The sequence below is a fragment of the Anomalospiza imberbis genome, chromosome 5, assembly GCF_031753505.1.
Source record: "Anomalospiza imberbis isolate Cuckoo-Finch-1a 21T00152 chromosome 5, ASM3175350v1, whole genome shotgun sequence".
Lineage (NCBI taxonomy): Eukaryota > Metazoa > Chordata > Aves > Passeriformes > Viduidae > Anomalospiza > Anomalospiza imberbis.
The window spans coordinates 56,022,972-56,036,616 of NC_089685.1; the positions used below are offsets into that span (position 1 = coordinate 56,022,972).

General features: G+C 39.0%; 1 protein-coding gene across 13 annotated transcripts in view; it reads left to right on the top strand.

Annotated features, from left to right (window-relative positions):
• The window catches only part of TBXAS1 (thromboxane A synthase 1), a 234,713-nt gene that overhangs the window by 101,524 nt on the left and 119,544 nt on the right, over nt 1-13,645 (top strand). The window lies entirely within an intron of this gene.

A 13,645-nucleotide genomic window follows, 5' to 3' on the forward strand; every position in this document is an offset into this window, starting at 1 on the left:
CTAGCTCTCTTCCTCAGTTCTCAATCTGGAACATGGAGATGGTTTGCTTTTATTTGATTATTTGCTTTCTCCCACACATGATCTGTTTTGTGCTTTTAGACTTCACGGGGCAGGAGCAGTCTGCTTGGGACCAGGACATGCCTCCCACAGCTATTGTATATTAGTCATACCTGAAAATAATAAATAGCAAAGAAGGAAGTTTGAGTTAGCAAGAATTTATTCATATGCTCTTGATTACACTCACCTTGGAAAGCTCATTTTCAGGAGGTGGTTAGAATAAATAATGAGGGTGAATGACCAGAGTTCCAGCAGTTGCTCACCATTTTACAAGGAAATACTGCCACTGCATGCTGCCTCAGTCCCATCCATTTCCTGCTTCCCTCTGGACCCTTTGTATGCTCAGACCTGCTCAAACAAACTCACATGTATTCAGGAGGGTTTTTTGTGCCCTTGGGGAACATTTTTTCTCTGATCAGCTGTCTGTCTCCTCTGTTCCTCTGATCCTCTCTGCAACCAGTCAGTCTGTTTGCAAACTGCTCGTCGCCTTTGCTTGCTTCTTTTGGTACATGAGTTTCACCTTGTGACTGCCTATATCTTACTTAATAACTACTGGTGCCAGCTGTCCCCCATTCTGCCCATAGCTCACACTTGAAAGGAAGAATTTATTTTTAGACTTCTTAGGCTGAAGTTGTTATATGTGACACATGGCTTTTCCCCATTTTCTCTATACTTGAATAAATTTTCCAACCCTTCCCTTCTCCCACCCCAAACAGGAACCCTATTTCTTCCTGTCTGTAACTTTCTCATGCTTTTCTTCTTTATGTTTGGTAGTAATAGACTGTACCCACTACACCTAGCAGTAGCTGGTGATCAAGTAACACTTCCCTGAAATTTGAAAGCTTTCCTTTGAGGGGACCCTCAGAGATTTGTTCTGCTCTTAACTTTAGTCAGCCTGGTCATTTGGATATATCTTTATATTGTCGCACTTCTCAGTTGGTGAAATTTTTAATCAGGCCTTTTTTGTTCAGAGGTTTCTCTCTCTTTCTTGTGGTTGTATGTCCATCTGTCATGGTCTGTAACATCTGTGTTCCTCTCTAAAATTCAGGTAGGTTGTGTCACTATAGGCCCTCTCTCCCTCTCTCTCCTTTTCTTGTTCTTCATTAGGGATCTGTTAGGCAGAGCTGTCCCTGCAGGTTCACATAATGCCCTTACTGCTTGACTGTCCCCTGAATCATTTGTGGCTTTTCTGCACAACATCCTGCTTTAGTGATGAGGAACTGAGACATAGATGGAGTGACAGCCCTGCCACTGACCAGATAGCCTGTTAGATGAGAAAATTTAACTCCTAGCCCTCCCTTTAGCAAAATTAGCAGTTTTCCCCCATACAGGGTTGCTATTTCTGGCTTGCTTAATGTCCATGAGTCTAAATCAAATGAACTTACTTCATCTTACATGCTCTCATCTGCTTGTTCTATGGTCTTCTCACATAGCCACAATCTTTGATAATTTCTCACTTTCTACTTTGTTCTCCCCTCTTCCGGCCATTGCTTTTCATATATTGAAGATAAGCAGCCTTATGTTTCTGTGTCTTTCCACATCTAACCTGGGGATCTTTCCTCCACTAGAGTTTTCCCACAGGAAACTGTCTTCTCTTTAATTGGCAGTCAGCTCTCTTGGGGAAGTATTTGGTTATCCTGTACACTAGTAATCCTACATGAATATAAATAATGCTGGATGGTACATAAAGAAGGCCAGTGGAATTTATTCAGATGTGATTTGGGTTGTATGCAAATAATGATTGAAAGGTGAGAGTGAGAAAAGCACTTTCCAAGTAATAGAATTCTTTCTTATCACATTGACTGAATAAATGTCATTTTAAGACTTTTAATAGGGTTGCTTCTGTTTGTATATTTTAAAATTAGTCGAAGCAAGCTCCTCTACTCTGAGTGAAGGCTTCTATTTGCTAGTGGAGAATTCAAAATGCTAAAAAGATCCCCCTGCTTTATTTTATGAATTCCTTCCCCAGTGAAGAGTGGTTATAGAGCTGACTTTGGAGTCAGTGCTGTTCACAAAGCTAGGCCAATATATTCCAGTCCAGACATGGCACATACCTATTATTTCAACCCAAAGCCTTTTTTTTAAGTTTAAGAGTATCAGCCTTTTCGGCTGAGAGGATGGGAAAGCAGGTGAGACCATAGAGTTTGAACAGATCTTAGGAAAACGCACTTGTACTTTTCTTTTCCGGCCTCCCCATGTGCATTTCCAAAATCAAGATTTGTACTTCATCCAATAGAGTGAAATGTGAGTTATCTAACCTAGAATGCCTCAAAGAGAGATTATTCTCTCTGTAACAGTTGTAGAAACTGTATGTTAACAAATTGTCAGAGTTTCAGGATGTTCAGGATGAATTCTAAACGCGAAGTGTAGAAAAGCTTATATTCCATGTTTATTTTGCTGCTTTTTCACTTAATTGTAAAATATATACATATTTGATTAAGAGACAATGGGAAATCAAACTTGTGAAGGGCTGAAAACAGTGGATTTTTTAGTAGAAGCCAGTTAGATGATGAATCAGTGAATTCTGGCAGCTTTTATTAAAGCTGTCTGTAATGTGATGTCATGCCTTTGAGTGCTCGTAAGTAGGATGACCTTAATCTGGGATTGTGCACTTGTGGACTCCCTTCTGGGATGTCATCAGAAGGCCTTTATAGAATGAGAGTGGTTTTAATCTGCTGAGAGGATTCTTTTGGAAGCATCTTGTGTCCTGTCTCTGCATCCTGATAGTCCTATACCATTTGTGCTCTTCTCACGCATTGAACCTGTCTGCTCACTCATTATATAGACAAAGTAGATCTTGCATGTGAACACAAGCTAAACCACTCTTCATTTTATGTTTTCCTTTGATACTCCATGTTTCACATCTTTACTATGGCTATCTTTAGAAAATTGCTATAAAAAATCTTTTATATTCCCCCACCACCTTCTCTTGTTTCTGAATTACTGGTTAATAATTCTTGCAAAAGAACTGTTTGGTGACTGCAGATCAAATCTGCATTAAGGTTCACTTCCTTTTAAAGCAAGCAACCAAGTCTAGCACACAGGCTGTTACTGCCTTGTAGGCACGGGGTATATGTATTGTTAACTGTATAATCACAGGAAGGCAATAATGACACTCTGCTTTCCCATTTAATTTAGTCTCAATTAACATAAGCGTTAGAGCCATTCAAAACCAAAACTGTCTGCTGTAATATACCTTCATACTTGAGGCATATGAAGCCTTTTCCCCATGTTTTTAATTATGGTTGAAGAAGAAAATATAAAAATTACTTTATATACCTTCTGTCAAGAAATATGGAATTAATTTTAATTTAGGTTAACCATGGAAACCTCAGCCAGCATTTAGGCAGGGCTGTGCTGGAGTAAGTGATACCTTTTTCTCACTACTGTGTTGTCTTTTGAACAGAAGCTTCCTTTTAAGAGCACTAAGACCATTTTTAACTTTATTACTGTGTTGCAAGTGTGATAGGATTATGATGTTTGTTGCATTCTTCCAGGTGGGATAATGATACATAATCTGTTTTCAGATTGTTTTTGATTCTGCATTGAAAATTTGTTTTTCAATTAGTACTTGAGAATCATTAAAGTGTACTTTTAAAAATGTAGGACCAGAATGTTAAGATGGAACAATGTGAAGAGAAACATTACCTGGTACATAATTAAAATAATTCAGATGGCTGTAAAAATATTTCCTAGAAATGTGGATTCAGTGAGCCCTAAGGCATAGGTAGGTACTGGCTAGGCTTGCCAGGAGTTGGTGCTCTGCCAGGATTCATGTGACTATCACAAGTGGAAACTAGTGGTTGATTCAGACCAAATCCTTAAATCTACCTGCCAACCAGCTGGAGGAGAGTGACACTTTTAAATTCAAAAATCTACACCAATTCCAGTCTCTGTAAGAAAACATCATCGTTTTCTCATCCGAAGCTTTGCTGCTACAGTGGTACAAATAATAATGGATTAACAGCAAACACCAATGAGGTGGTAAAAATAAGAATAAAAAAGTACTAGGAATAGAATGTGATACAAAATCCTTGTATCCCTTTTGAAGGAAAATTGAGTTGCTTGAGCTTCTTTTCTTTTTGCTTGTCTATTTTTTCTCTTCATCTTTGAGTTGATCCACATAAGATCTGATTATTCTTTTCACATGTATAATTTGTCTGTTATACTAAGCTGTTTCATCATCATCACCCATATTTTAGTAAACCTATAAAGCTTCAGGCTTACCTAGAGCATTAAACAAATAAAATGCAACCACCAAGTAGGAAGGAACCTATTTTCTGCATTTTGTTCACTTGTGGTCCAGGATGCCTGACATATCCCTGAACTGGCTGTTCTTTCTGGTCTCTTGGAAAGAAAACTGTGTATTACTGTATCAAAAGATCTATCTAAATTTGATACAAGATGCCCTCCAGAGGTCCCTTCTAAACTCAGACATCCTGTAATTCTGTGAATTTTGGGTCAGGACCTCAGTCAGCAGAAATCAACATATTAACTTCAGATGACTCTAAACTGACTGATAATGATTAAGTGTCTCCAGAGCAGGACTGGGATGTTACAACTGGCTTCAAACAGCCCTGCTCAGGAACTGGCTGGTGCACATCTGTGTTCACCTTTTGCAAGTAAAGCATCACTTGCATGTCCTGTGCAAGATCTTTTTTGCAGCCTTCTGCCTTGACTTTTAGAGAACAGGCATCAGCCCCACTATGTGCTGACTTTCAGTAAACAGTGGTAATTCCGTTGAGTATCCAAACCCGGAGTCTTATCCAGCTTATGGATTGGGCTGTTTCTCCCGTCTCTCTCACAAATACAGTTTTATTTTGAAAAATGAACCCACCAACATACTCATTTGGAGGCATGTAATGTAAAAACAGTTAAGGGATGAAAAGTTCTACAGTGTTGCCAAAAGACACATATGCATGCTGCCTTGACCCTGTACCCTTTCGTTGTTTGGTTTAGAAATGTTTCTTTTCTTCAAGTTAAACTTCCTAGGATTATTTCTGGTTGTGTCAATGCCATCGTCATCCTTTCATGTGAATTTCTTTGTTTACTTAGAAATTATTGTTGTAAAGTTCAATGAACTCAGTTTGTAAACAGATGAATTAACTTCTCTGGAAGCTTACCTTTGCATGGGCACAGGGTTGGGAGCACCAGTCATTGACACAGTGTGACAGCAGCCAAGTCAGTACTTGGAATATTATCCAAACAAATGAGAAAACATGGCATATGTGTGTGTGTGTGTGTATATATATATATATATATAAAATAAAGTCTTCATTTTTCCACACTTTAAAATGACCATTCAGTGGGATGGTTTAGTACACAAGTGATGATGTGTGTGAATAGTTTGATTACTTTGATTGTGATATTTAGTTTTGAATACATGCTGGGTTTTGTGGCTGCAGAGAGAAGGATTGTGCTTGAAATTTTTTTCACTGCTTCATTCTGTTTAGATTTTTTTTTTTTTTTTTTTTTTGTATTTTCCCACTCCTTCATCCTGTTTCATCTTGTTTTTTGTTTGGTTAATATAGGACATGGGAGGTGACTGGCATAACACCTCTGGAGCCAACATGTCCCATGATTAGTTGCTACGTCTGCATGTGAGCTTGAATACGTATCTGTGTGTATTTATGGATGCATACAGATGCACGTATATTGATTTGGGACCTCCTTGTGATTTGTGGAGAGGCTGAGTCTCTATTCCATTCTCTAGAGCTCTGTAGACATCAATTGTGCCGTATTTTATTATGGAAACATCACAAAGTATGCCTCTTTGTGCATGGCATGGTGGCATTTCAGTTCCTGATGCAGTAAAGCCATCATGCCTGATGGCAGGCTGTGTCTTGAACATCCAGTTGTTTGTGATACAGAGCTGTGATGTTCTTCCCTCCCTCCCTGGCTTTGTAGGACAAATCCAAGCATCAATCCTGCCACATGTGCAGTAAGCCTTGGTCTCACTGAGCTGAGAATATTCTGTGCTTCCAAAAATCATTCTGTGCCTTGGGAGGATAAGTGAAAAGGTGTCCAAGCAGTGAATTTATTAAGATTTACTTTTTTTGCCTACCAGTTTTATACAGCTTCTAGATCATAGCTGGTTTGAAATCTTGTCTGGTACAGCATCAGTATAGAAGCATTAGTATAGAAAGGGAATCATGTTAGCAGGGAATGAATTTGGCTGTATGGTACTTTTCTATTTAATATTGATTTGTTTGACTACATATTTGTGGGTGCTGTTGTACAGCCACGTGAGCTCAGATGCCTGAATGGTTTTCCAGTGCCAGGAAGCTGAGCAAGGGCTCTTATCCTTGTTTTGACCTCATGGTTCAGGAGCACTGAGGATAAACAACCCTAACATCTGCTTTCTTTCCCAAGTGTGTCTCCACGGCTGTCTTCTAGATATACTAGAATACATTTCTAGCTTGGTCAATGTATATGTAACTATTTTACTGCCTTCTATACCTCATAAAATTGCTTTTAATTCTGGATTTCCTTTTTTTTTTCTTTCCCCTTTTTGCTTTGAGAGCTTACAGGTTAATTTTTCTGAGCAATTAAATTCAGTTTTGTTTAAATGTTTTAAAGTAGCAGTGCATATGCTTGCAGTAGACACTTGAAAATTAAAATAATAAATATTGAGAGGGTCATTTCTTTCACACTGTGTAAGTCTTTTTATGCATGCACAACAAATTGTCCCTTATCCCCCATATGCTGAAGCTAATAGCACAAAACTAATGTTGTCAAATGATCACTGCTATTGACTGTAAAATTAATCAGACTTTGGCTTCAGTTACTCTTAAAGAAAGGACTGATGTATTAGTAGACCATGTTCTGTGAGCCATCTGATCCTCTGAATCCCAGTTGAGAAGAGGTCTGGTTTTCTGATTAGGGCTCTAGGTCAGGATTTAGGAGCTCTGAGCTCAGTTTTTAGCCTTGCTAAAGAATTCCTCTGCTCACAAGGGCAAAGCATTTAGGAAGTGCTTTGTCACCTTAATAAATGTAAAAGAGTATATTGGGAATTTCCAGCTGAAGAGTATCATTAGTGAATGTGAGTGCTTCAGGACTGATGGCAAGGGGTTGGGATTTGCTTTATCTGTTAATTCAGATGATTGTGGTGGGAGGGTTTTTTGTTTGTTCTTAAAAGAAGCTTCAGAAATGTAGATTTAAAAATTTTAATTAAAAGCTATTTTTTCCCCTTTTAAGTAAGTATCTACTTTGAAGTATTAAAAAAACCTAAGGTAGAAAAGTTAGTATTATCAGATTTAATTGAGTGTATTTGAGGATCATCATCTCAAGTTTGTAATTTTTGTGATTCCAATTTAGAACAGGAAACCAAGTGAAACCTGTGTCCTGTGAAGTGGGAGAGCTCATTTGTCTTTACCTTTGGAACACTTGGTACCTGCTTCTGCTGACCTCTGGTCCTGGTTCTGGCCAGGACAGGGTTAAGTTTTTTGAGTAGCTGGCAGGGTGCATGGCCAGGACCCTGAGGTTATTCTATGCCACACCATTGCCAGGGGTGGGGGAAAGGGACTCTCTTCTGGGGAGAAGGGGTTCCTTCTGGTCAAATAAAAGTGGTGAAAGGAGCCATCCAGTATTGTTTATTTTCAGGATGTTTCCATGTGAATTCTTTCTTTTCTTGTACCCTCTCACTGGTATCGTTGCTGTTATTGTTCATTTTCTTATCTCACTGCTGTTTCCAGTAAATTACTCTCTCTCAACCCATAATTTTTACCTTTCCTGCCTCCAGTTCCCCTCTCCATCCCGCTGCAGTGAGAGGGGAAAGCAGGGGAGCAGGAGGGTGGCAGCGTGGTTCGGGGAATCTCAGTGGGGGCAAAGAACTGGGGAGTACCACTCCTAAACCACAACTCCACAATTCATAAAGAGATGTCAGCATTTGCTTACATCTATGCACATTCTTACTTCTCATTTAATTCAGTGGGCCATTACTGTGTATTTACACAAGAATGTTTATTCTGTCTGGAATTGGGATTTTCCCTTAAATGGGAGATTTTGTTTTCTCTTTGCCTCTCATAGAAAAGAGGGTGAACACAGTCAATTCTCAAACATTTGAGTATTCAATAAAGACTTGTGAAAGTTTAGGAAGATGTAAATAACAGTAGGCTGGAGTGCCACAGAACAGCTTTACAGCTTAAATCAATCTTTAAACACTGACTGTAGTCAAGTCCAATTAATTTGAGGATGATCTTGTTGACTGACTTGAAGATACCCTCTAATTGACAATGTATTTCCATTGAGTGATGACTTAGGCAGTTTGCTGTTTGAGGAAGGTTTCCTGCGTTGTTGTGGCTGGAGGAAGCTCTCAGACTATTCCTCAGCAGTGGGTGCCAGACTGCAGCTGGGTTTGGAGAAAGCCACACTTCCAGCGAGGCTGATATTTTTACTGGCTAACATATTGTTGTCTAGGTAGGTCACATGAATTTGTTTTCTTAAGAGTTATGAATCTCTAATTGAGTAAACAAACACTAATATTTTTCACATTTCCAGGTAAGATTGCAAATAAAACTGATTCCTCCTGTGTGAAGGGCTGGCAGTGATGGTGAAAACGGATCAGTTACACACAGATTAAATACAAAATGAAAACTTGCCACTTCTTTTTTCCAGGCATGGGTTGTCTGTTTTCAAATGCTATGGGCCATTAACCTTGGCAATATAAAAGCAATGCAGTTGACTGTAAGGAAGCTAGAAGTCTTAAAAACAAGTTTCCTCTTTCCTTGCCCCCCCATGGAGAAATGATGAGTCAGCACGTTGAGACCACAGCTGAGCTGAGATGCACAGTCATGTTATTTTTCACAGGAGTTATTATGAAATCAGTTCTTTTTCAGCATGGTTCTAAGTATTTGAATCCATTCCTGAGACTTTCTCTGGTTTATTAATGGGCTGCAGTGCAGCCATCACCATGGTATTCTGCTACCTCTTCCCCTGTGAAGACAGCAAAAGCACATGATGAAATTTACATTTTTAATTCTCCACTCTCCATGCCTGTACACATAAAAATGCTTTACAAAACCATGGAAGAATGCAAACGCAAGGACAATCCAGCATCAAGAAATGACTTGGGTTGCTGTGTTGCTTTGTTACTTTTTAACTCTCTCCCTTTCTGCTGTTACACTGCAGCCATCAGTGGTTCAATACCTGCTCCTAGGTAGACACCACAACACCAGATGGATTACATACTTTACAGCACTAATGATAGTGGCTGATAATGTGTGCAAATCTCCCTTTCACTGCTTGTTCAAGGCAGTCAAGAAATACTGAATACAGCTGTACATAATTATGCTTCTTTTGAAGCTAAATCAGCCTGTGAAATTTCTGTTCCTGGAAAATGGTCAAAATTAGTCAATAAAAAACCCAACAAAACAAACAAACAACAAAACCCCAAACCCTTTGCATGTGCTTAGTTAATGGTATACTGTGACATTCTGTTTCCTAAATGTTTGGCTTCCCTGCCAAACTATTGAGATTTGAAAGGGTGGGAAATACTGCATAATGAAACGATGAAAAGGTGATTTTGCTGCAGGTGCATGAAGATGCTGATTTGACAATATGAAGTGCATATGCATTGTTTGTGACATGAGGAGTTAATGTAGGACCAAGTATGTGAGTGTCTTTCTGTGTTGCAGGTATTTGAAGGGTCCCTCTTTTTACCCACTCCCTCTTTTACCCACTCCCTGTTCCTTTCACATATTTGAGTTACTGTGAGGTCAGCTTTTGAAATGATCTGTTTTGGCTTGTTTATTCTCACCTCTATTTTCTTCTTTATTCAATTGTTCTGTAAGATTTCCTTTTCTAAACAACTGAAGAAGACAAGATCAGAGTATTATAAGGTTTTGCCTTCCCTTCCCCCATTTTTTTCTCCTGTTGAAACTTGCCAATCACTTTTGAAGCCTACATTGGGCTTTTCTGCAGCACAGGAGATATCATTAAGGCTTTAAACCCACTAATGAGGGAAATGTGCGCTGCTTGAAGGCTCCTGCAATATTAACTACATCCAATTATGTTAGGTAAATGTATGAGTATAGTCAAAACAGGATGAAAGCATATCTTTCTATTCAGGCCAAAAGCAGTCTTCTGAGCCAATCTTTCATCAAACCTACATTGGCTATTTATTTACTGGGTTTGCAGGACTTTTTTTTTAAATACTGAATAATAACATAGAAGGGAAACAACACAGGCAGGAAAGGACTATCTACTCCTAGGGCTCTGTTCCTTGTTTAAATAACATGTTTTACTGTTGGATAAAATATGTGAAATATTAAGTGTGATTAATATTTTTTCTTGTTTAAATACATTATTGCTTCTTTATCTAATCCTGCCCTTAGCTGACTGTGTTAAGAATAGGTGGAGTGCAAATGCAGTTTTTGCTGGTCTTTGCTGGTCCTGACCTTTGATTTCTGTTGATTTGTTGGTTTTTTTTAAAGGGAATTTCAACTTATCATACTTCTTTGGACATTTGCTGTGAGAATATTTTTTGGGAAACTTATTCCGTTTAATATCACAGGTTTTTAACAGTCCCTCATTTCTGACTTCTGAAACTGTTACTTGACAGTAGTAGATTGGTTGTTTTGTTTACAATTTTCTTCATTTTCCTTATTGTTGACATATTGTAGGGTGTCATGTCCTTTGATTCTTGCCTTTCTCAGTCTGCTTTTGTTTAGAAGAGTAATTAGTTTGTCACTTGTTCCAGAACTGACATAGGCTCAGCTCACAGCATCTGAGTTGGCCTTTTTACATGCTTGAGCAGTCAGAGTTCAGACCCAGTACTTTGCTTTGTTTTCATGTCTTTAACCACATTTGGAGTTAACTGGTCTGCTCATGTACAAAAAGTCCTTTTGAAGCATCTGATGATACAGGAACCCTCTGAAGTCTATAGAAGTGATGTTTCACAGCACAGGGAAGTGATTTACATGCATGTACCTGGGAGTCTGGTAATTCAGCACTGAAGTAGATGTGATATGGCTATATGTAATATTTGAATGGTTTTCATGTATCATGCCTAAGATCTGTTTAGCCTGGTTGAGTGTCCTCTTTCAAAAGTGGCCAGCAGCAGAATTCAAAACAGAATAGCAGGACAGACAGTGACAGTAATCTTCCTTCTGGCATATCTGCCCAGCCTCCAGCACCCAGTGCTGTGGTGACTTTCAGTGCCAGAGAATGCATCTGAGCATCATTTCTCCCATTCACTTCATTGGCCACAAATCTGTTCCCACCCCACCCCATCCCATTTTGAATCCTTTCTATTAATTCTTATGCCAGCAGGTGGGGGTTTTTGGTTTGGGTTATTGTTTTATTTTTCCGTGGATAAACTTTGTGTTTCGACTGTGATAGTTCTGTCTGAGGGCTCTTGTGTATGCACAAGTCCATTCCTCGTCAGTGAGAGTTAATGTGATACACGTGGGCAATTATTATGCCAATCCTTGCAAGATTTTGTTCTTCATTTAAAGTATTTTAAAAGTAGCATTATATCTTCAAAATAGTGGGAATAGTTCTCTCCTTAGACATTTGTTCAAATATCTTAATCCATTTGCCTGCCTTTATGTTTATATTTGAACTTAAAATTATGAAAGGTCCTTTTTTATTTTTTCTTTTTTGATATAATGATAATATTCTTACCTAGCACAATGCTAGTAACCTTTGTTAAGATGTCTTAACTGGACTTACTGTTTCCACAGCAAGGCCTACAACATGGATCACATGAGCATTCCTTCTCTGGTTCCACTCAGAAGCTAATTCATCTTAGTTTGTGTCAGTGTGGACTTTTTCAAAACCATGCAGGCTGACTTAGCACTGAAGCAGACGAGTGCTCACAAGGGCTGTCCACCAGCTCCATTTCAATGGTGGTTATCTCCAATAGAGGGGGAGTGGTGAACAGCTGATGGGGTTGTAGCATCTTATATTGATGCAGCTGCTTTGCAGTGGTCCTCTGACCACAGCCTGGAAAGTTCTCTTCTACCTAGCAATTAACTCTGGTAGATCTGTGCTAAGTGAAAATTTCTGCCACTCTGTTTTCTTTGCTTGTGACCTGCACTATGTAAGTTTCATTCTGAAACCCCCACAGGAAAGGATGTTCACAGACTGTGCACTCCTCAATGTTGACTGCATGTAACAGCTACAAATCTGGGGGATCACAGGTGAAGAATGAGTCGGCAGGTATTGTTTTACTTTCTAGTGAGAATTCCCCTTTATATAGTAACCATGTATCTTGGCACCATTTGTTGTGAATAATTGATAGCAAATAATTGGCTGATCTGAGCCTTGGGAAGGTGCTGCTGTGTGTTGTGGGAGTGCCGTGGATGTGCTGCGCTATGAGTACACAGCTTGTGACCACAACCAAGGAAAGTCACAGGACACTTGCCACTGCTGCTGATGCATTGTCAGCATTTAATTCACCACACTTAGAAAGGAAAGGGAAGAGGATGAGGGGTGTAAAATTCAAGTTTTTACACTGCATGTCTATAGTAAAAACATGGTGAACCCTGGATGCAGGAAGAAATTATGATGTCTGCTCCAGATCAGAAGGCTGAAGGATCTGCTTTATTAAAACTATACTATATTATATTCATATACTATTTTAAGAGATATTATACTATTCTACATACTTACTTCTTAGTTACCTAACAAACTCATGACACTCTGCTGAGATTCCAAGACACAGCTGGATCTGATTGGTCATTGAACCCAAACAACCTTCACCAGAATCCAATCCAGCAATCACTTCAGGTAAACAATCTCCATACCACATTCCACACGGGAAAAACAAAGGAGCAGGGATAAAGATTGTTTTCTCTTCTTTCTGTGCTTCTCCTGAGAGACAGAATTGTATCTTTGTCCAGAGAATGTGAATGTCACACTTGTCTCACAGCTCTCCAGTGTAGTGAGCGCTCCTTACTTTAAGCACACCTGGCCACTGCACACTTCCATGTTCATTCATCTGTTTCTGAAGGCTCGGCGGTGGCTCAAGGAGACTCCATTTAGCCTCACAGACACATATTCAGCAACATATATAGTGAGATCAGGAAACAGCTGTCCTGCAGCAAAAGTAAGGCCTGTTGATTATTAATTATCTACTCCTGCCAACCTCTTCTCACTTGTGTTAAGCAACAGAAACAAAAATAATTACAATTCTTTTCTGAAATAATGTTTCATTCCTCTTCTTTCTCTTTTGTGCTTGCTCTTGGAGTAAAGGGTTTGGGGAAATAAGTAGTAAAAACAAGAACTGTCTTGCAGTCTTCTCTTCTGCTAGATTAATTCTAAGTTGAAGGTACACAAGATATTATTTTTTTCCCTTTTCAAGGCAATTGCAACTGACAGTTTTCCCATTTCCTTTTCCATTCTCAGTGTGTGCATTTAGATTACGCTAAAACTGCACTCTTGCACTTTTTATGCAGCTTTCCTAAAATAATTCTGAATAATTTAACAGTGGCTCAGAAACATTCCAGTTTAACCAGTCATTGACCTTCAGTCAAGTTTAAATGTCATCAGGCCTATATTGGTATTTCATCAGTTCCAAAGTAGCTGTACTGTTGCAGAAGCAATGGTGAACTCTATAATTAAAGTTGCCCAATGTCTCCCATTA